The sequence below is a fragment of the Lolium perenne genome, chromosome 1 (assembly GCF_019359855.2).
Source record: "Lolium perenne isolate Kyuss_39 chromosome 1, Kyuss_2.0, whole genome shotgun sequence".
NCBI lineage: Eukaryota > Viridiplantae > Streptophyta > Magnoliopsida > Poales > Poaceae > Lolium > Lolium perenne.
In genome coordinates, this window is record NC_067244.2 from 190,291,430 (window position 1) to 190,316,705 (window position 25,276).

At 50.2% G+C, this 25,276-nt stretch overlaps 2 long non-coding RNA genes across 2 annotated transcripts; both read right to left on the reverse strand.

Moving 5' to 3' along the window:
• Positions 1–5,710: 5,710 nt before the first annotated feature.
• On the reverse strand, positions 5,711–6,283 carry LOC139834945 (uncharacterized). The gene is made up of 3 exons (XR_011750633.1): positions 6,182–6,283; positions 5,892–6,099; positions 5,711–5,801 (listed from the first exon to the last, which is right to left on the reverse strand). It is a non-coding gene; the product is annotated as an uncharacterized lncRNA (long non-coding RNA).
• A 12,079-nt stretch (positions 6,284–18,362) lies between these two features.
• On the reverse strand, positions 18,363–24,177 carry LOC127316543 (uncharacterized). The gene is made up of 4 exons (XR_007860474.2): positions 21,784–24,177; positions 21,554–21,677; positions 19,051–20,644; positions 18,363–18,936 (listed from the first exon to the last, which is right to left on the reverse strand). It is a non-coding gene; the product is annotated as an uncharacterized lncRNA (long non-coding RNA).
• Positions 24,178–25,276: the final 1,099 nt, after the last annotated feature.

The window sequence follows — 25,276 nt, forward strand, 5'->3', positions numbered from 1 at the left end:
CAACCTTTGTTTTCGCAAATGATGACAAGTCCCACTTTCCCCTAGTTTGATGCTTCATTTCTGCAAAGACTGACATGTAAACTATCTTGCAGGCGTCGTTTGTGGGCAATCAAACTGGACAGACAGTGGATTTAGGGCCGATGCCTCCCTTTCCGGGGCCGGCGCCAAACATGCCATCGAAGGAAAATTTCGCTGCGGAGTACTATGGGAGAACAACGGTAAGTTCTTCGCCAAACCGAATACTACGGCTTTCCTTTGCCTCGCAAATTGCTAACATCTCGGGAACATGTGTGTAGGGAACGGGATGTTCCGGAAACCAGGGTGGTGGGAGGGACATGACACCGGTTCATCATGGTGGTCCTTCTCCCGGTGCTACACCCGGTACTTCTCCCGGTACTTCTCCCGGTGGTTCTTCCGCAGCTTCTACCGGAAGGAATCGGCCCGGGCCGGTGTTTAGCGGCGACGAGCTCCTCTAGTAGTCCCATGTATCTTATGCACACTATGGCACCATGCATGTATGCACACTATGGCACTATGTATGCATCCTATGTCACTATGACACTATGTATGCAACCTATTGCACTATGACACTATGTATGCACTTGATGTTATATGTATTTGCACTTCATGCCTATGAATTTCATGTGAATTATATGTGCTTGTGTATCCTGCCAAATCTGGAAAACGCGCGAAACAGCAAAAAACGAAAAAAATGTACCAAATGGTACCTTCTACGCCGACGGGTTCCCCCTCGGGGTAGCTCCCAGGTTCGCCCAGGGCGCGCCACGCGTCCAGAAATGGACCAAATGGTCGCCCGTACGCCGACGGGTTCCCCCTCGGGGTAGCGTCCGTCGCCCAGGGATGCCCAGGCCGCGCCACGCGTCCACGTACGCCGACGGTGAGGCGCTCGGCGTATCGGCGCCAGGATCGCCCAGGCGGCGCCACGCGTCCACGTACGCCGACGGTGCGGCCCTCGGCGTATCGAGCGCCAGGGTCGACCAGGCGGTGCCACGCGTCCTCGTACGCCGACGGTGCGGCCCTCGGCGTATCGAGCGCCAAGGTCGACCAGGCCACGCCACGCGTCCCCGTACGCCGACGGTGCGGCGCTCGGCGTAGCCGTAACGGCCGTCACCTTGACGGTGCCGGTTAGCGACCTGCGCCGACGGCCACTACGCCGACGGGTGGGGCCAGCCGTCGGCCCACTCCGTCTACGCCGACGGGCGGCGCTATGCCGAGGGCCACGTGGCATGTGCCGAGGCCCACCTTCCCCGAGGAGCTACGCCCAGGGGCCCCGTCGGCGTAGCGTACGCCGAGGGCGAGGCGGTGATACGCCGAGGGCTGGAGGCCGTCGGCATCTTGGCAGATTCCTGTAGTGTCAGTGTGTCCGCACTCCGAAACAAACTTCCGGCCGGCGGCCTGAGATGACTAGTCCTTCTTTCGGTGGCGTGCGCCGGTGGGCGATCGATCGCCGGAAAGGCGCGTGACGCAACGCAACTGATCCTTCTATCCAGCGACGGCACGGCACGCATCAGCAGACGCCGATATTCAGCCACACGGGCGGCCATGCATCTCCAACAAAATAGGCCGAATTAGAGGCTTCCCAGCTTCTCCAATAATCTGCCAGCATAGGCCGTGCCCTGGCATTTAGATGAGTGCTTAGAAAAATAAATCAAACAGTTTTTGAGCACCAGTGCTTACTTGTGCAAGAGAGGTGCTTATATTTTTAGATAAAAGACAAAGAATTGCCTGACTTTAAATTAATAAAGCTCTGAAGGTAGCTAGTAATACGATACATGCGGCGCATACAACTTAGCCAATAAAAACGAAACTACTAGGATAAGAACGAGCACAAGAGAGGGGCTTAGTTAGGCATAATCTAGTATATAAGTAAGCACCGATGATTATTTTAAATTCTGGTTTAACTCTCTAAAGACGTCTCTAAGCACCTTGTACTATACATGGCCAAATGAAGTCGACCGAGACGCTAGGGAGGAGTACGTCCAGTGGTCTCTTGTCCTTCGACGAGGACGACTCAGACGAAGGCGACGACGATGACGTCTTCGACTCGCGCCAGTGTATCTAAGGTTTATTTAGGCTCCTCATAAAATTTCTTAAAAATTTGCAAGATACCTAAAATTTTGAATAAAATTGCACCTTCTCTATTTAGATTTATATTTGCAAAGTTTTTTCAAACAAAAATCCCTATTCGGGACGCCACTGAGATCGAGCAACCACTACAGGAATCTGCCCAGATGCCGACGGCCGCCGGCCCTCGGCGTAGCACCGCCTAGCCCTTGGCGTATCGTCGACCGACGGTGGCCCTCGGTGTAGCTCCTCGGGGAAGGTAGGCCTCGGCGCTGCCAACGTGGCCCTCGGCGTATCGTCGACCGTCGGCGTAGACGGAGTGGGCCGACGGCTGGCCCACCCGTCGGCGTACGAGCCCTCGGTGTAGCACGTTAACGGGCACAGTCAAGCTGACGGCCGTTATAGCTACGCCGAGGGGGTTGCCGTCGGCGTACGTTGCGACGTGGCGCAGCCTGGGCAGCTCTGGCGCCCGCTATGCCGAGGGGGATGCCGTCGGCGTACGCTGCGACGTGGCGCAGCCTCGGCAGCTCTGTCGCCGGCTACGCCGAGGGGGGGCCGTCGGCGTACAATGCGACGTGGCGCAGCCTGGGCGCCTCTGGCTCTGGCTACACCGAGGGGTTGGCCGTCGGCGTACGATGACCATTTGGTCCTGGTCGAGCCTATGCCGAGGGGATAGCCGTCGGCGTAGCAGTGCAATTTTTCCGGATTTTTGCTGTTTCGGCTATTCCCAGGTTTGCACAGTTAAATAACACATAAATTCACAAATATTTCACAGGAACTTCACAGGAGCCTCACATGAAGTGCAAATATACATAACATGAAGTGCATGAAATGCAAATAGGTACAAATCTCTCATAACATTGCATACATAGTGTCATAGTGCCATAGGTTGCATACATAGTGCCATAGTGTGCATAAGATACATGGGACAACTAGAGGAGCTCGTCGCCGCTAAACACCGGCCCGGTCGGATGCCTTCCAGTAGAAGTTGCGGAAGAACCACCAAGAGAAGTACCGGGAGAAGTACCGGGAGAAGCACCGGGAGAAGGACCACCATGATGAACCGGTGTCATCTCCCTCCCACCACCCTGGTTTCCGGAACATCTCGTTCCCTACACACATGTTCTCAAGATGTTAGCTACTTGCGAGGCAAAGGAAAGTCGTAGTATTCGTTTTGGCGAAGAACTTACCGTTGTTCTCCCATAGTATGTCGCAGCGAAACTTTCCTTCGATGGCATGAGTGGCGCCGGCCCCGGCAAGGGAGGCCACGGCCCTAACTCCACTGTCTGTCCAGTTTCCTTGCCATCATCGACGTCTGCAAGATAGTTTACATGTCAGTCTTTACAGAAATGAAGCATCAAACTAGGGGACTTGTCATCATTTGCGAAAAGAAAGGTTGGAACTTACATGTATATATGTCATGTACTCCTGGAACTCCTTCTGCTGCCGGTTATAGGCCACCTGATATTCTTCATAAGCGGCCATGTAGGCCGCCTCGAAGTCAGGCTACAATTTCAGAAATTCATATCTCGTTAGCACTTAGCCATGTATGAATGAAAGTCGGAAAGAGGATGGAAATGAGGGTAACTTACGTCGTATGCGGGTCGCCGAGGCTGGCGACGAGGCGGGATGTTGGAAATAATCTAAACTAGTTAAGTTTGGGTTAATTTCCTGATAGTATATCGTGTTAGTCGAGTTCGTCTAGGACAATATATGTGTCCTGGTACTAGTAGGTCTAGCTGAGTTTGGTAAGTGCTCTACGTAGATGCAAGCCGAGTCTGTTTAGGACTTGAACTTGTCATCTCCGTAGATTAGTTTAGTTCTAGTTCAGGCTGCATATGGTAAGTCAAAAGGCACCTGCTGTGTGCTCGTGGTATTGAGTTCATGTAGGTTTAGGAAGTCCAAATCGAGTAGAATTAGGACCAAGGTGTTTAGGTCGGTGGGTCTGTCCCTGGACGTGTATAAAAGCATGGGCAGGACGTGTAAGAAGTTGTACCGAGATATTGAGAAAATAAAGAAAAAGAACGGGCACGACACGTGCCCTTGGCGATAAGACTTTCTTGTTCGTGTGTTTGTGTAGTTTCATGTGATTGTTCCGTGGGCGATTCCCAACAATTGGTATCAGAGCGAGGTCGAAGATCTGAAGTTGTGCTTGCCCCGGGGAGGCGACCCTACTAGCGCCTCGGGGCGGGTGACCATCGCTCGGCGGAGCGGCCGGGTGGAGACGGTGACCAAGCTGTCGTCATTATGGCGGCGGGCGATCGTTGCTCAGCGGAGCGACACGGAAGGGACGGCGGGGTGTTGTTGTCGGCGAGGCGGAGGTGGATGATCGTTGATGGGAGAGGTGGTGCCGAGGTGCGGTACGGGAGTCTCATCAAGATCGTCATCCAGAAGTTTTGTCAAGGTCGTCTTTGGAGGAGTTAGATGAGTCAAAGAGTCAAGTGTGTGCACGTCTGCACGTCGAGTCGGCGTCGAGTCTGTGAGTCGTCGTTGTGTCCAAGTGCTTGTTTCTGTGAGGATCCGTTGCAGTTGAAGCGCGTCACGTTCGAGGAGTTGCCTGGGAGCAAGGATCGACGTGAGCGAAGACAAGGTGGCGAGGTGGCCATCTGCGTGTCTCGGTGAGAAGGTCAAGCTTGGCGTGTAGTGGGACAGTGACCAGTTAAATTAGTAACGACGTGAAGATTGATGGTGCGTCCAATCTTGCATGTTGCACGCGTAGATGCGACCGTGTGGGCTGGTAGTCCGGATCATGCGTTGGAGTTGAGTCGACAAGCCGCGAATCTGCAGGGAGTCAAAACCAGAAAAAGTACGAGGAGTAGGCAAGATTATTTCTAACACGGGAGAGGGGGGCTGTCCTTGGTGAGGCCCGCCTTGAGACGCGTGAAGGTCGTGGTGAGGGTATGCTTGACGGCCTTGTTCAGCATGGCGAGACGGCCATGCGGCAACCCTCCGGACGACAGGACCAACGACTCCTCGTCGACCTCCGCGCTCATGGGGTCATCCACCTCCGGGTGACGATGCCTCACCATCTCGCAGTAGTTCTCGACGTCCTCGGCGTAGGTGCCGAAGTACTCAGGGAGCGAGGGCTGAGGCTGCGAGAGATCGGGCTTCTTAAGCCGCACCTTGTTGTATATCTCGAGGTCAGACATCTCCTCCTCGGGTCCTAACGCGGCCCTCTGCACCGTGAAAGGAAATGTTGTGAGTACCAACTTTGAACCTGAAGGAAAATAAAATGTATACATACCATCTTCCCCTTGTAGCGCTCGTAGCTGAGGTTTCCCCCACAGTGTGTGCCACCGTCGCCTCGGTTCTCCGCGTTCCGCCTCGCCACGGCTGCAAAGTCCTCGTCCATCTTGAGCCACCTCGTCCTAACCATCTCCTCCCATGCCTCGGCATGCGGCTCGGCCCAATCGGGGATAACCTGAAAATGCAATACTCAACTCAATCTAATGCAATTGCAACTTAGTAGCAATGTAGAATCTCATTGACATTTTACTCACCGACATGTAGTCATCCACCGTCATCTCGTACTCGGCCTTAGCATTCTTACCGACAATGTCCGGCTTATGGACCCTCTCGCCTCTCTCTGCCCAGAAGTGACCCGCGGATGTGATCCTTTGGTTGTACCACACCTGCGGTGTCAACCTCTCACAAGTCGCCCGCAAAGTCCTGTTCGCGGCCGTCTCCTCAACCTCGGGCGCCACACGATAAAAACACTTCAATCATGCAAAAAACAATTGTGAGATTCATGAGTTAGAACATTGGGGTCATCAAATATGAACGAAGCTCGAGAAAATATGTCTTACCCAAAACTTTCTCATCACGGCCTCAGCAGCCGTCGGGAAGCCTACGCCAGGGGCACTCTCGTAGTCCGTCCAAGTAGTGGCTAGCTTCTTCTCGCCAGCTGGGACAGTGCCGAGGGGATAGTACTTGCCCGGCCAGAACTTCCTAAGCAAAGCTCCAATCATGCTGCTAGGCAGGCGCCCCTTGACCCCCGGAGGAAATGTCCAATTGCTGCACATGAAAATCAAACATTAGCACATGAAAATCAAACATTAGTACATGAAAATCGAAATTGCCAAATTAGTACACTTACTCAGGGCCAGCAGGAATAATAAGGGTCTTCGCCTCATGGGTCTTAGGCTCCTTCCTCTCGTCGGGGACTCTCGCTTCCCCACGAATCTACAGTGGCTTCGGCCGCCCATCCTCCTCCGGAGTCTCAAACCCGCGGCTAGAGTCCTCCTCGGCTCTAGACTCCGTCTCCGCCTCCTCTCTAGACGTCCCCTCCAAAAAGAACCCGGAAGCAACGTCGCCTGAAGCCGAGGGTGGTGGCTCAAAGTCCGGTCCTCCCCAGCCACCTCCACCTCCACCTCCAGCTCCTCTCAAGCCACCTCCACCTCCACCTCCACCTCCACCTCCACCTCCACCTCCACCTCCACCTCCTCCCAAGCCACCTCCACCTCCAGCTCCACCACCTCGTCCCCGTCCTCGTCCTCGTCCTCGTCCTCCTCCTCCTCCTCCCGCGCCGTCCTCGTAACGCGGATTGCGACGCGGTGCCCTCTCACTCCTTCTAACATTGTTCTTGCGTTGTTGCATCTTCTTAAGCAAGCTCGACGAGTCCTCCTTGCCGCCGCTCATATTGTTCAATCACCTGCATTGAGAAAGAGAAAACAATTAAGAAGCATGTTGAAAAATATATAAATAGTAAACATAAAGACACTAAACAATTAAGAAGCATGTTGAAAAATATATAAATACTAAGCATAAAGATACTAAACAATAAAGAAGCATGTTGAAAAAATATAAATACTAAGCATAAAGATACTAAACAAATAAGAAGCATGTTGAAATATAAACACATAAAAGACCCTCACCAGCCGTCATCAATCTCATCGTCAATCTCATTTTGTTTCTCCTTGCCACTATCACTATCACTATCTTTTGAGTAGTAAGTTGGATCTTGATAGACGGGTGGAGGCTCATTATCGCTATCATCTTCCACTTGTAACTTCTCGAGCATATCTATGTCCTTTAGATCCACCACTGACTCACCACGAGTTTCTGCATCGTTCCTGAGGTCCTCTTCAAGAACACATTCTAACTCAAAGTGCCCGAAGTCCTCTTCCTCTTCATAGAAGATTCCCTTGTATGTTACAGGGTCAATGTTGTTGTAATCGTCCTCGGAGGGAATCGGTAGGTTACCATGTGGCGATACCTGGAACACGACTTCCCAGCCGTTGAGGGCCGCTTTCTGGCATGGGTACGGCAAATAATAAACTTGCTTGGCTTGGTGAGCAACAATATAGACATCGGCTCCGGTATAGGTGGTGGAAGGCTTAACTTCAACTAACCCAATGGACTTGGTAATTCTCTGTCCACCTCTTGGGTCAAACCAATGACACTTGAACACAACGAGATTGAGTTGTTTGTTTGTACGATTGAAGGTCAGCTCGTATACATTCTCTAACCTCCCGTAGTAATCAAAGGTATCGGATCCTTTAGTGAAGACACCAGTATTTATCGTTTTTGGATTCGCCCGGCCCTTCTGGTGTGTCTCTGTATGGAATCGAAACCCATTCACGTCATACTTCTCATACTTCATGACATCACGGTTACAACCTTGGGAAACACATCTCAACTCATCTGTCATCTCAACGTTTGCATCAGCTCCCTACAAGCACGGTTCAAATTTGTTGTGTGCATTAGTTACGTGGAATAACAGGGACAAGTCACATATTGGTAGGTAAGAGGGACAGCTTAGACATTACTTTTTTCATGAACCAAGACACAAAGTTTATTTTTACTTTGGGAGCACCCTCTTTCAGTAGAGTGTCCAACTCCGCGCCCGTGGGATCGCGCGGAAGCCACCACTGTTCATCCGTGAATTCGCTGAAAGGATACAATAAGCATTAGACCGAGTTGAGTGTAGGTGATCAAAACTAGATACAATAAGCATTACACCATGTTACCTAATGAAATCGTGACCGCCATCGTCGTCGTCCCCCCCCCACCACTTCCTTCATGTTCATAAGCACATAGAGCATTATGCAATCCTTCTCTTCCCTCTCCAATCTATATTTTTGTCCTTTACCAGCCTTGCCACCGGGACATTGGAATAGTTGAAGCTTGGGGTCATTCATGGGCACGTCGACATTGTAACGAGAGACCGGGTTATGCAGAGTGGGAACTTCATCAGGATAGTACGTTGTTGCGGCATCTGCCATCTCCCGAAGGCATGTTGCCTCAGCTATGCATGCTTCAATCTTGGCTTTGTTTCCAGTTATCTTCCGATATACTTGAACTCTCTCTCAATACAAAACTGCCACCGAAACTACACTGGGCCACCCAAGAGTGCCTCGTTTGCGAGGTGCACAATGAGATGTGCCATCGGAGTAAAGAAGCCTGGCGGAAAGATCATCTCCAAATTGCATAGCAACTCTGGCACTTGAACTTGCAGCTTCTCAATAACCTTAGGACATATCTGCTTAGCACAGAGCGTGCGGAAGAAATGGCTAAACTCTGCGAGCACTCGCCATATTTTCTCGGGGAGATACCCTCGAAGCATCACCGGCATCAGCCGCTCAATCCATATATGATAGTCGTGACTCTTGAGCCCGGTGACTTTTCCCGTCGAAAGATTGACTCCCTTGCTCATATTCGAACAATAACCATCAGGGAACATCACAACGTATTTTAGCCACTTGAATGCCTCCTTCTTTTGGATGGAATCAAGGCAGAAGTCGGCGTGCGGCTTGAACCAATTCTTTCGACGGCCAGTAGGACGTTGCATGTGTAATTTCTTCCTATCACAGAGCTTCTCAACATCGACTCTAGCCTTGACATTATCCTTTGACTTCCCGGGAATGTTTAGGCACGTGTGAAATAAGGACTCCGCGACATTCTTTACGGTGTGCATCACATCGATGTTATGGGGAAGTTCGAGGTCCTTGTAATACTCGAGCTTCGTTAAGGCTGCCTCGTGAGTCCAGTTGTGCGTTACACCATATCCCTCAAATTGATGGCCAGCTTCCGATGCCGCTGGCACGAGAGCACGTAGCTCGGCATCAACAGCTATACCATCGAACTTTGGCACCTCTGTTACTTCATGCACAACTTTGCCTTTCTTGAAGTTCTTTTTGTCTTCTCTGAACGGATGCCTCCGTTTGAGGTACTGCCGATTCGTGTCAAACGCAACATACTTGCGACCCTTATTTAGCCAAAGGAACTCAAGTCGATGCCTGCACACTGGGCATGGCCATTTACCAGCTGTACACCATCCGCATGTTAGGGCGTACCCGGGCATGTCATGCATGGTATACTGCAACCAAACTTTCATGCAGAAGTTTGTCTTCGATGCTCGGTCGTACGTCAACGTCCCGTGGTGCCAAGAGTGGTTCAAATCATCCACAATCGGCTGCATGTAGACACTCAAGTTCTTCCCCGGGTAATGGGGCCCTGGAATGATCAGCGACAGAAACATGGTCTTCCTCGTCATTAGGACTCCGGGAGGGAGATTGAGCAGAATTACAAACACGGGCCAACAACTGTAATTGGCATTCGACATACCATATGGATTGAAGCCATCTGTAGCTATCGCAATTCTGACATTCCGATCATCTGCTGCCCTATGGGGGTATTTTCTATCAAAGTTCTTCCATGCATTGCCATCAGATGGATGTCCCATCTTCGTCCGCCCCTGATTGTCCTTTATTCGAGTCCCCATCTTGTGCCACGTCATCTGTTTGGCGGTCTCCTCAGTCAAGTAAAGCCGCTGGATTCTTTTTATGAATGGGAGATACCGAAGAATCGACTTTGCGATCTTTGACTGCCTCACCTGACCATCCTTTCCCGTTACCTCTTCATACCTAGAGGCCTTACAAATGGGACAGTACTTGTCCTCCGCAAACTGTTTCCAGAAGAGAACACAGCCTTTTTCACAACAGTCTATCCTTTGATAATCCATGTTGAGCGTCGACATGAGTTGCCTCGTCTCGTGCAGGCTTTTAGGCAGACAGTGCCCTTTGGGCAACATGTTACCAGTTGTTCTCAGACTTGCTTCGAAGCCGTCACGGGTGGTGTTGTACCGGGTCTTGTCGGCTAGACATTGGGAGATGGCATCGAGCTGAGAAATCTCGGCGCCATCGTACAGAGGCGTCTTAGCAGCGGCTATCATATCATAGAAGGCCTTCGCGGCTGGCTCTGGTTCCTCCAGTTTTGGAGGTTCCTCCGGTTCTGGCGGTTCCTCCCGTGAAGGTGGCGACTCTGGCATGTGGGCATCGACAAGATCATCTAGAAAGTCTCTAACCCCATCGTACTCATTGCCATTGAGCCGCTGCCGCATCACCTCACCTCTGTCACGTTCGTGCTCATCAAAGTCGATCTGCGTGACGTAACGAGGCATATACCCATATTGCAGAAGGTGTTTAAACATGTCATCCTTTCCACGACGGTGATGCTTCAAGCAACGATTGCACGGGCAAAGTGGCTGAACCTTCTGTTTTGTACCACGCGCCAACTCCTTCACTAAATGCCAAGTCTTCCTTATCCACTCATCTGTTTTATTAGTCGCACTAACACGGCCGGTGTACATCCATCTATTATCAGCCATCCTCTGCTCTATTGGAAGCCAAACGACAAGCATAGCATTTATATCAAATAGGAAAATGCATCATATTTTAATTTTTTTAACAGGCAAAACGAATGCATCAACCTACATCTCTACTAGGTGGGCTCCTAGCAGCCGCCAGATCCGTAGATTGAGTACGTTCTCCATGCTCTACCCCGGTCCGAGTCAAAATTTCGGCAGCACCTCCCCGCTGCTCTCCCGATACACGTCTCGCCAAAAAGACAAGAGGATGTGCATCCGGTGAACAACGGTGAGGCGCTGCCGAAATCCTGACTCGGACCGGAGCAGAGCATGGAGAACGTACCCAACTACGGATCCGCCGACTGTCCCGTAAATGCCGCAAGCGTTACGGTTGAAAATATGCCGACCACTAATGCATATTTATCCGCGTAACGCTTGAGGACGGGAAGTGACACCTAGGTTACGCAACTTGACTTGGAAAATGAATTCAGTGACATAAATAAAATGCGGAGAAGAAGTTCGAAATTTTGCTCACCCTCGGCTGTAGAGGAAGTAGTGGAACAACCGAGTGTCGATGTCGGCGACCGTCGAGAAGCGCGTCAAGATCCGGGATCGTCACGCCGGGGTGCTCACGACGAGGCGGTCACGGCATAGCCTATTACAAATCCATGTTATTAGAACAAATTCACATTTGCATTTCTATTTCCATTCACATTTCTATTTCACATTCACATTACACATTACAAATACGGGATCGTCATTTCTATTCACATTCACATTACACATTACACATTTCTATTTCAACTATACACATTTCTATTTCAACCAATACTAAAGCAAAACAAAAATGAAAAAAAAGAGGTAAATCACTTACCATCTGCGGGACAAGTGGCGACGGGAGGAGGGGGCCGGGGGCCAGAGGAGGCTGGCAGGAGGCGGCGTCGGGAGGAGGGGGCCGGGGCCAGAGGAGGCGGCGGGAGGAGGGGCCGGGGCCAGAGGAGGCAGCTGCGGTAGTGGGCACGAGGTGGCGACGGGAGGAGGGGGCCGGGCCAGAGGAGGCGGCGGCGGGCAGGAGGCGGCGACGGGAGGAGGGGGGCGAGAGGAGGAGCGGGGCCGGCGGCGAGGGGCTCGGGTGAGGTGGAGGGGCGGCGGCGAGGGGCTCGGGTGAGGAGGGGGCGGTGGCGAGGGGCTCGGGTGAGGAGGAGGGGCGGCGGCGCGGGGCTCAGGTGAGGAGAGGAGGGCGCGGCGGCGCAGGTGAGGAGGGTGCGGGGGAGAGAAAGGAGTGCGTTTTTTGCGGGGCTCAGGTGCGGTGCGGGCCGATTTGGGTAAGAAACCCTATCTACCCCGACGGCCACCCTCGGCTTAGCTGGGACATAGCTACGCCGAGGGCCACCCTCGGCATACTTTTTTTTTCTTTGCCAACTGTAAACCCTCAGGTCTTGGAAGTGGTGCTAACACTAGCCACGTCATTTCTCATTGCTGCTGTGCTAGCTACCGTGTCGTTCTTCGTGTGCCTGCGGCGTCGGTTTGCTGAGGTGCATGAAGATTGGGAGGACGAGTTCGGCCCGCATCGATCGGTTTGCTGCTAGGGTTTCCCTCGCTACACCGAGGGCTAATTGACGAAGTCACCACTAGCTCCGTTTACTTTGCCAACTGTGCAAAACGGGGCCGCCGGGACATGCGGTATGGCCGTACCGGGCCCATGTATGCACCCGTCCGCCAACGCGCGAAACGGAAAACATTTAGCACATAAAATGACGCGTCCTAGACCTAAAAACATTTTTCCCTCCATTTATTGAGCGAAGGAAAGTGTCGCCCCAGTTCAAATCCGGTCAGTTTCCAGCGGATTCGGCGGGGCACCGCAGGAAGCGGGTGGGATTCCCAGATGGCTTCCGCGCGCATATGGCATGTGATAGGTGGTGCGTAGGAGGTATCCTACCGCTGCGCGGAGGTCCCGCGCGATACTGAAATGCGCACCATGTAGCTGCTTCACAAAAAAAAGCCCTTCCGGCACCCCGAAAATGGAAAAACCGTCGCCCGTGGTTCGGATTGGAAATCCGCGACCGGGGCCTTGCTTCCCATCCTAAGGCCCACGCACGTGCCAAATATGGCCTCGTTCCGACACACTATGTGGTGAAACGGGCCGTTTCCTACTCATTTCCCCTAAAAGCCATAGAAATCCGGACGAGATAGCCCTGTTCGTGAAGGGTTTTCCAAGATAATTGCCGTATCCCAGTTCTGTCTTTTGCAGTGGTTACTAGGACACATAAAATGATGCCACGCGGCTCCGCTCGATTTTTTGGCTCCGTTTGCTTTGCCAACTGTGCAAAACGGGGCCGCCGGGACATGCGGTATGGCCGTATCGGGCCCATGTATGCACCCGTCCGCCAACGCGCGAAACGGAAAACATTTAGCATATAAAATGACGCGTCCTAGACCTAAAAACATTTTTCACTCCATTTATTGAGCGAAGGAAAGTGTCGCCCCAGTTCAAATCCGTTCAGTTTCCAGCGGATTCGGCGGGGCACCGCAGGAAGCGGGTGGGATTCCCAGATGGCTTCCGCGCGCATATGGCATGTGATAGGTGGTGCGTAGGAGGTATCCTACCGCTGCGCGGAGGTCCCGCGCGATACTGAAATTCGCACCATGTAGCTGCTTCACAAAAAAAAGCCCTTCCGGCACCCCGAAAATGGAAAAACCGTCGCCCGTGGTTCGGATTGGAAATCCGCGACCGGGGCCTTGCTTCCCATCCTAAGGCCCACGCACGTGCCAAATATGGCCTCGTTCCGACAAACTATGTGGTGAAACGGGCCGTTTCCTACTCATTTCCCCTAAAAGCTAAAGAACTCCGAACGAGATAGCCCTGTTTGTGAAGGGTTTTCCAAGATAATTGCCGTATCCCAGTTCCGTCTTTTGCAGTGGTTACTAGGACACATAAAATGATGCCACGCGGCTCCGATCGATTTTTTGGCTCCGTTTGCTTTGCCAACTGCGCAAAACGGGGCCGCCGGGACATGCGGTATGGCCGTACCGGGCGCGCGCGTGCACCCGTCCGCCAACGCGTGAAACGGAAAACATTTAGCACATAAAATGACGCGTCCTAGACCTAAAAACATTTTTCCCTCCATTTATTGAGCGAAGGAAAGTGTCACCCCAGTTCAAATCCGGTCAGTTTCCAGCGGATTCGGCGGGGCACCGCAGGAAGCGGGTGGGATTCCCAGATGGCTTCCGCGCGCATATGGCATGTGATAGGTGGTGCGTAGGAGGTATCCTACCGCTGCGCGGAGGTCCCGCGCGATACTGAAATGCGCACAATGTAGCTGATTAAAAAAAAAAGCCCTTCCGGCACCCCGAAAATGGAAAAACCGTCGCCCGTGGTTCGGATTGGAAATCCGCGACCGGGGCCTTGCTTCCCATCCTAAGGCCCACGCACGTGCCAAATATGGCCTCGTTCCGACAAACTATGTGGTGAAACGGGCCGTTTCCTACTCATTTCCCCTAAAAGCTATAGAACTCCGGACGAGATAGCCCTGTTCGTGAAGGGTTTTCCAAGATAATTGCCGTATCCCAGTTCCGTCTTTTGCAGTGGTTACTAGGACACATAAAATGACGCCACGCGGCTCCGCTCGATTTTTTGGCTCCGTTTGCTTTGCCAACTGCGCAAAACGGGCCGCCGGACATGCGGTATGGCCGCACGGCGCTCGTGCAACCTTCCGCCAACGCGCGAAACGGAAAACATTTAGCACATAAAATGACGCGTCCTAGACCTAAAAACATTTTTCCCTCCATTTATTGAGCGAAGGAAAGTGTCGCCGGTTCAAATCCGGTCAGTTTCCAGCGGATTCGGCGGGGCACCGCAGGAAGCGGGTGGGATTCCCAGATGGCTTCCGCGCGCATATGGCATGTGATAGGTGGTGCGTAGGAGGTATCCTACCGCTGCGCGGAGGTCCCGCGCGATACTGAAATCCGCACCATGTAGCTGCTTCACAAAAAAAAGCCCTTCCGGCACCCCGACAATGGAAAAACCGTCGCCCGTGGTTCGGATTGGAAATCCGCGACCGGGGCCTTGCTTCCCATCCTAAGGCCCACGCACGTGCCAAATATGGCCTCGTTCTGACAAACTATGTGGTGAAACGGGCCGTTTCCTACTCATTTCCCCTAAAAGCCATTGAACTCCGGACGAGATAGCCCTGTTCGTGAAGGGTTTTCCAAGATAATTGCCGTATCCCAGTTCCGTCTTTTGCAGTGGTTACTAGGACACATAAAATGACGCCACGTGGCTCCGCTCGATTTTTTTGGCTCCGTTTGCTTTGCCAACTGCGCAAAACGGGGCCGCCGGGACATGCGGTATGGCCGTACCGGGCGCGCGCGTGCACCCGTCCGCCAACGCGCGAAACGGAAAACATTTAGCACATAAAATGACGCGTCACACTTGTACATATATGTTAGGGGCAGATGCAAGTTTTCCAACAATTCTGACGCTCCGGTGATCTGTATCTTGGGAAACCCTAGGGCGGGGACCCCGTAGATCTACCCCTATAGCTTTCTCCGTGCGAGAGTTTACCAATGTAATTTTTTACTTGTTTTGGTTTATTTAGGACATATGTACATGGAAACCATAGGTTGGGCATACTTTACCATAAAATAGGCTCCATTTGAGCCGTGGCGAGAGTTTCCACATACAGATCCTGGATTTTACCAAGTGTTAGCCCATGTATGCGGAAATCATCAACAACGGGTACATCCAAGGTTAGCCAAACCTTACATCACACTTGTACACACATGTTATGGGCATAAGCAAGTTTTCCAGCGATTCCGACGCTCCGATGGTCTGTATCTTGAAAAACCCTAGGGCGGGGACCCCGCAGATCTACCCCTATAGCTTTCTTCGTGTGAGGGTTTACCAATGGACTTTTTTACTTGCTTTGGTTTGTTTAGGACATATGTACATGGAAACCATAGGTTGGGCATACTTTACCATAAAATAGGCTCTGTTTGAGCCGTGGCGGGAGTTTCCACATACAGATCCTGGATTTTACCAAGTGCTAGCCCATGTATGCGGAAATCGTCAATGCCGGGTACATGCAAGGTTAGCCAAACCTTACATCACACTTGTACATATATGTTAGGGGCAGATGCAAGTTTTCCAACAATTCTGACGCTCCGGTGATCTGTATCTTGGGAAACCCTAGGGCGGGGACCCCCCAGATCTACCCCTATAGCTTTCTCCGTGCGAGAGTTTACCAATGTAATTTTTTACTTGTTTTGGTTTATTTAGGACATATGTACATGGAAACCATAGGTTGGGCATACTTTACCATAAAATAGGCTCCATTTGAGCCGTGGCGGGAGTTTCCACATACAGATCCTGGATTTTACCAAGTGTTAGCCCATGTATGCGGAAATCGTCAACAACGGGTACATCCAAGGTTAGCCAAACCTTACATCACACTTGTACACATATGTTATGGGCATATGCAAGTTTTCCAGCGATTCCAACGATCCGATGGTCTGTATCTTGAAAAACCCTAGGGCGGGGACCCCGCAGATCTACCCCTATAGCTTTCTCCGTGTGAGGGTTTACCAATGGACTTTTTTACTTGCTTTGGTTTGTTTAGGACATATGTACATGGAAACCATAGGTTGGGCATACTTTACCATAAAATAGGCTCTGTTTGAGCCGTGGCGGGAGTTTCCACATACAGATCCTGCATTTCACCAAGTGCTAGCCCATGTATGCGGAAATCGTCAATGCCGGGTACATGCAAGGTTAGAAAAACCTTACATCACACTTGTACACATATGTTAGGGACAAATGCAAGTTTTCAAGCGATTCCGACGCTCCGGTGATCTGTATCTTGGGAAACCCTAGGCCGGGGACCCTGCAGATCTACCCCTATAGCTTTTTCCGTGCGAGGGTTTAGCAATGGATTTTTTTATTTTCTTTGCTTTGTTTAGGATATATGCACATGGAAACCATAGGTTTGGAATGAAATAGGCCCCGGATGAGCCGTAGCAGGAGTTTCCACATACATATCCTGGATTTTACCAAGTGCGGGCCCATGTATGCGGAAATCGTCAACGCCGGGTACATGCAAGGTTAGACAAACCTTACATCACACTTGTACACATATGTTAGGGACAAATGCAAGTTTTCAAGCGATTCCGACGCTCCGGTGATTTGTATCTTGGGAAACCCTAGGCCGGGGACCCTGCAGATCTACCCCTATAGCTTTTTCCGTGCGAGGGTTTAGCAATGGATTTTTTTATTTTCTTTGCTTTGTTTAGGACATATGCACATGGAAACCATAGGTTTGGAATGAAATAGGCCCCGGATGAGCCGTAGCAGGAGTTTCCACCGATTCGGACGCTCCGGTGGTTTGTATCTAGGGAAACCCTAGGGGGCGGGGACCCCGCAAATCTACCCCTAGGGTTAGGGTTAGGGTTAGATTTAGGGTTAGCAATGGACTTTTTCCCTTCGTTTTAGGACATATGTACATCGATAGCAAATGTTGGGCCTACTGGATCCCGTCGACCCGTCTACGAAGAGCGTCACCGTGTTAGTGGTGGTGTTGTGTTGGAGACGAAAACATGGGTATATATAGGGAGGCGAGGGGCTGAAATGGCGGGAAAAGTTGGCAGGAGCGTCAGCGGGAGAAAACGGCGGGAAATATTGGCGGGAGAGAATGGGCGGGAGAGCTGGGCGGGAAAAAGGAAAAAAAACATGTATGCTATGCCGACGGTGCCCCTCGGCATTGGCCAGACAGCTGAAGTTATTCCGGCGGGAGGGCGGGGGTATTGGGCGGGAGAAATTGACGTCAGCTACGCCGAGGGTGGCCCTCGGCATAGGCCTCACGCCGTCAAGGTTCCGTCGAGGCAGGGCCGCGGGGCGACGAGCCGGGGGCGCACCCTCAACCTATGCCGAGGGTCACAGATACGCCGAGGGCCACCCTCGGCATAGCAGGTCATGTGCCGAGGGGGACTGTACGCCGAGGGGCGGTTCGCGCGGCTGGGCTAGCGGGGCAGTACGCCGACGATCCCGATATTTGGCCGTCGGCGCAACGCGCCATTCCTGTAGTGAACCGCCCTTAACACAGATGTCAGCGTGTACCGATGCTCCCAATAGCATTTTTCCGACACCGTTGCCCACGCCGATCAACCTCTCTCATCCCCGATAGCTCTCGGGCTGCACCGGCCGGAACCAACGACGTCTCCTCACCTCACCCGCAACAACAGAAAGGAAAAGAAAAGAAAGAGTGCGTGCACTGTCCTACGTGCGTGCGTACTAGGAGTACCTGACATAACGACCGCCCTGGGGCCTTTACGCAGTTTCTTATTGATCGGAGATCCGTCTGCGTCCAAGCATCGCGCGTGTACGTCGTCACTGGTGTGATCTTTTGCTGCTTGCTGGAGTCGGAGTCGCTGCCACTGGTTTATATTAATGGATCCATGATAAACATAACTAGCAATAGTTGGCGCGGCGGCACGCCGCGCTAGGTTCAGGTAAAGAGTTAGTTTTTGTTTTGTTTTTTTAATAAGGCTAATATTTTAAAATAAATCATATTTGTTTTTTTTGTTTCTGCTTTGTATTGAATTTATAGAAGGATTAGGATTATTACTGGGTTGGCAGAACATAGCCACAAGTGAGGTGGTAATCCTGTAAGATATATCCTCAGACATGCTGGACCAATATCGATGGAACAATTCATTAGCCCTAATAACCTCACAGAACAACAAAACAGTCATCAACAAATTCCTCAACTACATCTGAACAAATGCCTCAACTGAAACGGAGAGGCCCATACAATTGCCTCTTCGAACGGACTGAACCATTCATTATCATCACTAACCAAACCCCGAGCCTCACATGCTTTTTTTTAAATTACCATATAGAACACCGTTGTACAGCCGGAGGTCTTCGAAATAGGTAGCACTGGCCACTACCAATAGCAGCATTCGAAGGAAAAAAAACAACTCTCTAGTAACAGGGTGAACATGGTATATTCTTCCAAGCCTATTAGAAGCATCCCAAACCCAGCGAGGAAAGTCTAGGTAAGTCAAGGACGTAGCGTCTGTATGATCTCGGTTGGCCACAAACCATTCTGTTAACATAGTCATGTAAAAAGACGAATTATCGACCAAAGAAGCAAGGAGATCATCCTCATGAAAAATAATTCTATTCATGCCAGGGTAGGTGGACAATAAGCCGCTCAACAGAATAGTAGGCAAACATGCGCCAACACGCCTCACATGCCGAAAGGTACCTGTAAAGAAACAAACACCAGTACATATGAGTAAAATAGCAGTTAACCCAGTCAACATGAAAGCATGAAAAAATTCAAAGAAAGAAAAAAACAGAAGGGGGGAAAAGAACCCACACTTAATGTATTCCTCCATCTCATTTCTGCCAAGAGGCAAATCCAGAAGCATCAACCAAACGCAGAATTAGAGGCAGCTTGAAAATGTATACGCACCACGTCATGACCCTTGGTAACATACTTAAACAAATACTTCAACAAAAAATTCTGTTACACCACTCTACATTAATATGGGCCTGAAAATTTTCCAACAAACACAAATTATGCAAGAGAGAAAAGAGGAAACAAAAAGATACAATAGATCAGAGAACCCAATAAAGCAGCAAAGCTCCTACGGTAGACATTGGACAATCTGATCCAAGAAACCTAGCCCACGGAAAAGAATGCTCGCACACTTTGGCAGGATCAATAAAGCACCCCTCTTTACATCAGCAAGAAATTCATCATATTTCATATGGAAAACCCTTGTAACAATATATCAGGGCGATCTGACGCAGACTGGCCTGGCTCCAAAAGCCAAAGCATCAGTAATCTCTTGCCACTTGGGATTACATGTAGAAGTAAAAAAAAAAAGATCAGGAGCACCATGTGCACGGCAAGTGGCCATACAATCATGGTAATTCTGAACCATATACCGAGGACCACCAGTGGAACTTGAATGAAGTATATATTGAACACCCAGATTTTTCCCAGTAGAACTACCTTCCCCAACAGCATTAGTAATGCCCCTGATTACGTTTCAGACCGCAGAGCCTGCTGATTAAAAAAAATGATATGGTAGCCTATTGGCCTCCTCACAGGAATAAGCATTCACAGTAACTTGCTGACTAAGGCGCCCACAGCATGTGTAAGGATTTGGTTCTTATGCCGATAATGAAAATAATAAGAATAAAACTCCAACATAGACACCTCATCACGAGAAGATGATGCAGCAGACACTGGAAAAGAAGGAGGCGCTGTGGGCACATGAGAACGTGCACCACGACCATATGCAGAAGATTGACAGACATACTTAATGCTGAGATGGAATCATTTATCACCATGAGGAAAAAGCAACTGATATTGCAAAGCCATACGAGAAGTTTAAAGAAGACATGCTTCAACTCATGTGAATTAGTCTAAACAATAACAGCATAAACTCTATATCTAGAGAAGCATATAACTCTATTTCTATATCAATGTAAGAACAAACTTCCAATATAAAATAAATATTCCAAATATAAGAATCTTATTATAACACCCAACACCATCGGATATAAGAAGCCAAGTAGTTTATATAAATATGAAAGCTGACAATTGAGCACCGAAATGTCAGGGCGACAAAGGGCTCTACTTGTTAACAGTGCATACGTTGCTGCTATGCCTCCAAAATTAAAGAATCATACAAACTTAATTTGAATGAAACCTACCAAACAACCAACGAAGAGTCGAAACTATAGCCAACCAGCATATGTTTATATGTTTGAATCATGGGAATGAAAAAGTAGTATAGAAATATTGGCATTGAGACTATGATTTAATGGGATGTAGCAAATGTAAATATGAGCACACCTCTTTAGATACAGCAGCACATATGATTGATGTCTTTGCATTGCCTCCAAGTGATGACTTGAGAATGCAAGTCAACTTACTATCACGATAAGAGATGTACCCTCTGCATCAAAACAACTAACCACCTAAGTTCTCGAAAAGTGCAACTCCTAGATATTACAACATTTCACATAACTCAAGTAGACTTAACATGACAATTTCTTTTCCATGTATTATGATATAACCCTTTTATTATGGATAAGCTCATGATTTTATAGGAGACAAAAATTCTAGAAAATCTAACTGTCACATGTAATAGATGTACCAAATTATCCAAATACAGAACAATGAGCTGATTTATTTTAAAAAAGGATAAAACAATATATTTGCAGGAAAGTATTACTGCCTGCATGGTTTATCTGGACATTTATTTTCATTAGAAGTTTTGTTTTCAGTGAGTTGGAACTCATAAAAAGATGTGAACGAAAGCTCAAATAACTTCTGGCTGAAATATTCCAGGATAATTGATTGGCCATTACAACTTAGCAATTGGATTGGACACTACAACTGACTTTTTAGTAGCTTCGTGTTTTTTTACCTGCCTTTTCCTACTTTAATTGCTAATTTCTACAACAGAGTATAAAAGAAGCATAGTTCAGCAACCACAAACTGGGACCAAATGAGTAACACCTGTAGCTGTTTATGGTTGCTGAGAACTTTGGTAACTACAATATAATAGATCAGAACAGTCGCATTCATGTACAGGTATTGTTGTTACATAACTATGAGATTACTGTCAATTCACACTAAACTTTCCGATACAGCTAAATCCAAGAGAAGTAGAGGTCAGAGCGCAATTATTCAATTTTTATGTGACCTTTTCCATCGAGTGAGATTCAGATTTCCTAAACAAATGTCCCTTCTCCAACATCAAAACAAACAGTTGGAAAACACATATGCCAGTCCTACATAGAACATGACAGGCAAAAAAAAACAGAGAAGAGTGAGGGAAAGGAAAAAATTGTTGCAATACCAGTAGCAATCTCTCTCCGCTTGTCATTGGCTGCAATCTGCAAGGGCAAAAGGAGGTGGACAACTGCTGATGCGGAAGACTGGGCATGATGGGCCTCCCCACTGAATAAGATAGGATTGCTCTCCTAGATGAGGAACACCCAATATTTGTCAACTAATTAGAAAAAATAGAAATTAACAAACTTGCTATGATGTCTAAAAAAATTTGCAGTCGGGGAAGAGGGTCCATACCAAGCTCTGCAGAAAATGCGGGGATGGGGGAGGCACCGTGGGATCCGGCTTAAGCCCTGGCGGTGACCTGACAGCCATAGGCAGTGGCATCGACCACAGGGACAGGGGAGGACCGGGGCATGCCATGATGGTATGCGGTCTCACGCAGGTGACATCACCTTCGCCTGGAGATCTTCGATGCCGGCATGGTCGTCGCCTCAAATCCCTCACCATCGCCGCCCCCACGCCGCACCCATAGGCCCGTAGGCGTATGTTTGTAGAGAATCTTATTAAGTCCAGATTAGATGCAGTTGGTGAGCAGAAGATTAATGGGTTATGCACTGTTAGCGGTGGTGTTTTTAGTAAAGATGAATCTAAATGCACAATGCAAGAGGCAACATGGACATAATCTGAAAGTTAAGACACTTATGTACATCAGGTCATACAGCGGAGGCCGAGTTATATTGTACAGTGCCCATCGATATTCACACTGGTCTAGGCCTAACGGTACATATTCCAAAGAGCTTTCCAGCCGTCTGCTTTCTTTTTGTTGATCCGCACATGTGCTTTTGTAGATAATTTGTAAACTCAAACCCACAGTGTATATGGTAGCTATTAAGAGAAGATATTAAAAGAAGAAGATCTGAGTTCCAAGAGTGAGTAAATGTGCGGTGTTGCTGTAGATTTTTATGCCGCATTGCAAACAGGAAGCTGTAGATTTCTAGCAAAATTTGCTGAATAAACGGCTTCAACCTATGGCTTGAACAGCTGGGAGGACACCTTCTTTTTGCAGTCATGAAATTGTGTCGGTGTTCAGCTATATGGAAGCGAACCTGAATATTTGAATATTTAATGGGAAGGGCAAAAGCAGAAACAACAACGATCTTACAGGGACGCAATCGACCTGTAGATCAGTAGGAAGGGCAAAGGCGGCAGAGTTGGCCACGACTGTGGAGCAGGAGCAAAGCCAAATGGGGCAGCAACAATAACCTGGGGGCGTCGACCTCCGACTGGCGAGAAGCAGAGGCCCCCGAACGACCTCTTCCGACTGCCCCGGCGGCCTACCACCACAGCTACGTGTAAACCAAGTCCTGTTGAACATACATCTGGAAGGGAAAATTCACTCCTGCTATCAGCGGATAGCAGTGCACGAAATAAGCTAATATAAAACTGCAGGGAATGGAGAAAGGGCGTCACTGCACCTCCGTCGCTGCCTCTTCTCCTCACGGGACAGTCCGCCTTCACCGCCGCCACCCGCCTCGCCCTTGTGCTGCAGCCTCTCAGGCTGATGGAGGCGATGGAGGAAGGGCCAGTGAGCTGCGGGAGAGTGGCGAGATTGCTGCGGCCGCGGAGCCAGGTTCGGCGAGCCGAACGGGAGCACCGGCGGTTGTCGCATAAGCTGCGCCGGAGCCACGTGCGCGTGGTCAGCGAGCCGAGCGCAAGCAGGGGTGGCGGCGGTCGCAGAGGCTGCGCCCGTAAGCCGTGCGCGTGGCCAGCGGAGGCTGAGCCGGCGAGCCGTGTGTGTGGTCAGCAAGCCGAGCGCAAGAAGCGGCGGCGACGGTCGTAGAGGCTGCGCCGGCACCGAGCGCGAGCAGCGTCCGTCGCTGAGGCTGCACCAGCGGGCCATGCGCGGCGGCGGCCAGCTGCAGACAGTACAACGTCGACTGGGATGCCGCGGCAGGCTACAACGGTGACCACACGGAGCAGCAGCAGCGAAGACATCGAATCAACCAGAGAAAATCAAAGGGAAGCAAAAAAAAACGAATAAATTGGGAAGGTAACGGATGCAGCAAACGAAAGAACGGTCACCGCAGCGATGTGATGTAGAACAGAAATCGATCCAAACGTGAAATTTGTTGCCACCAAAAGGGGAAAAAAGATGGAAAAGAAAAAAAGGATTGGGAAGACGTGCTGCCGCGCTAGGCGGCCAGGGAAGGTGTCGACCCCTGCCTGCTCCGCCCCGGTGTGGCCGCCGCCAGCCCACGCGTGCTCCACCCTAAGGCCGCCGTCCCAGCTCCGCCCCAGCTCTGTCACAGGCACGCGCCTGCAGCATCCCTCGGTCGCCTCCATCGGCCCGCGGCAGCCTCCCGGTCGCCACAGCCGGCAGACGGCTTCCCCATCACGCGGTCGCTGCCACCGGCCAGCGGCAGCCCCGTTGTCGTCGCCGCCGCCGCCGGCACGCGCTTGCCCCGCCCCTAAGGTCGCCGACCCGCAGCTTCCCCATCACGCGGTCGCCGCCACCGGCCTGCACCGCTGGCATGGGATCTCAAAAAGAGCAGCTCGGGCAAGGAGATCGGTGGAGGTCAGCCACATGATCTCAAGAGGAGCTGCAGAAGATCAATGGAGAAATAAACAAGTGGAGAGAGGAAGGAAAGAAGAAGATTCGGGAGAGATTATAGGTGTCCAGCCAGGAACGAACCGGCGATACAGAAATCGATGAGCTGACAAAACCAATGTGCCAGCTACGTCCACACACGCCTATCATCAGCACATGTAACTAAATTTTCCTAAAACGCTATGCATCCCCAAACTGCACACAAGAGAACCCTACAAAAATTAAGCCATCTAAAAACTATACGTGTCAGCCCATCATTAATCCCAAAAAAAAATTCAAAATTAGGAGAAAAATCGAGTTGGTTCACGTTTAGTATAGTAGTTATAACCGAACGAACGGCATCCGATGCGTGAGGGATAAGCCAAGCGGACTAGGACGTCGTCCTTGCTCTCCAACATAGTGTACTTTTCTTTGTTGACAACAGAGCTCGATCGGTTGGTTGACACTTGGAGCTCGTCCTCGATCGCCAACGACGCCTGGAATCGTGGAAGCTACCGCACAGGACGCACGAAAGTTACGGGCTTGCTTGGTAGTTTAGAGACCCGGCTCGCATCAGGCAGTAATTTTCTGTTTGTTTGCTAGCATGCTCCTCCGCGTTCTTGCATCACCGCTTCTCAAAGCATCTCCGGATCTCGAATCGACCATCTCTACCGGTGCAGGTGCCTTCTTCGCTCGATGGATGCAAGCTTCCTATGTGAAAGAGATTCCACTCACTCTCCCTTAAACTACTCCACACGCACTTTCCTCAAATCAACACAAACATAATCTGAATAAAAATAAGCTGTACATGAAAAAGATGCTATCAATGATATGAATCAATTCCGACAATCGGTTCCGAGTTTCGTCAGTTGTAAATCGTCAATCTCGTGTATGAAGCTTTGAGTAAATTTTGCCAAATTCGTCACACACACTCAACCGTTTGAATTTTCTTTGAGGAGTATGTTCACCTCACCATTCCGCATGACTTTCGTGTTGAAAGGTTTTTGTTTCGGTGGACATAGACGGATAGATAAATGACTCGCTAGTATACTGTAATTCGTAAGTATGTGTGAGTCTATTTCAGAGTAATTTTGCTCAACTTAGGCTATCTCCAACGGGTGACCCATCCCGTGCCCACGCGTCCGGATGGGTCGCATCGGACAAAAACACGGTTCAACACGGCGACGCTTCTCAAAAGAG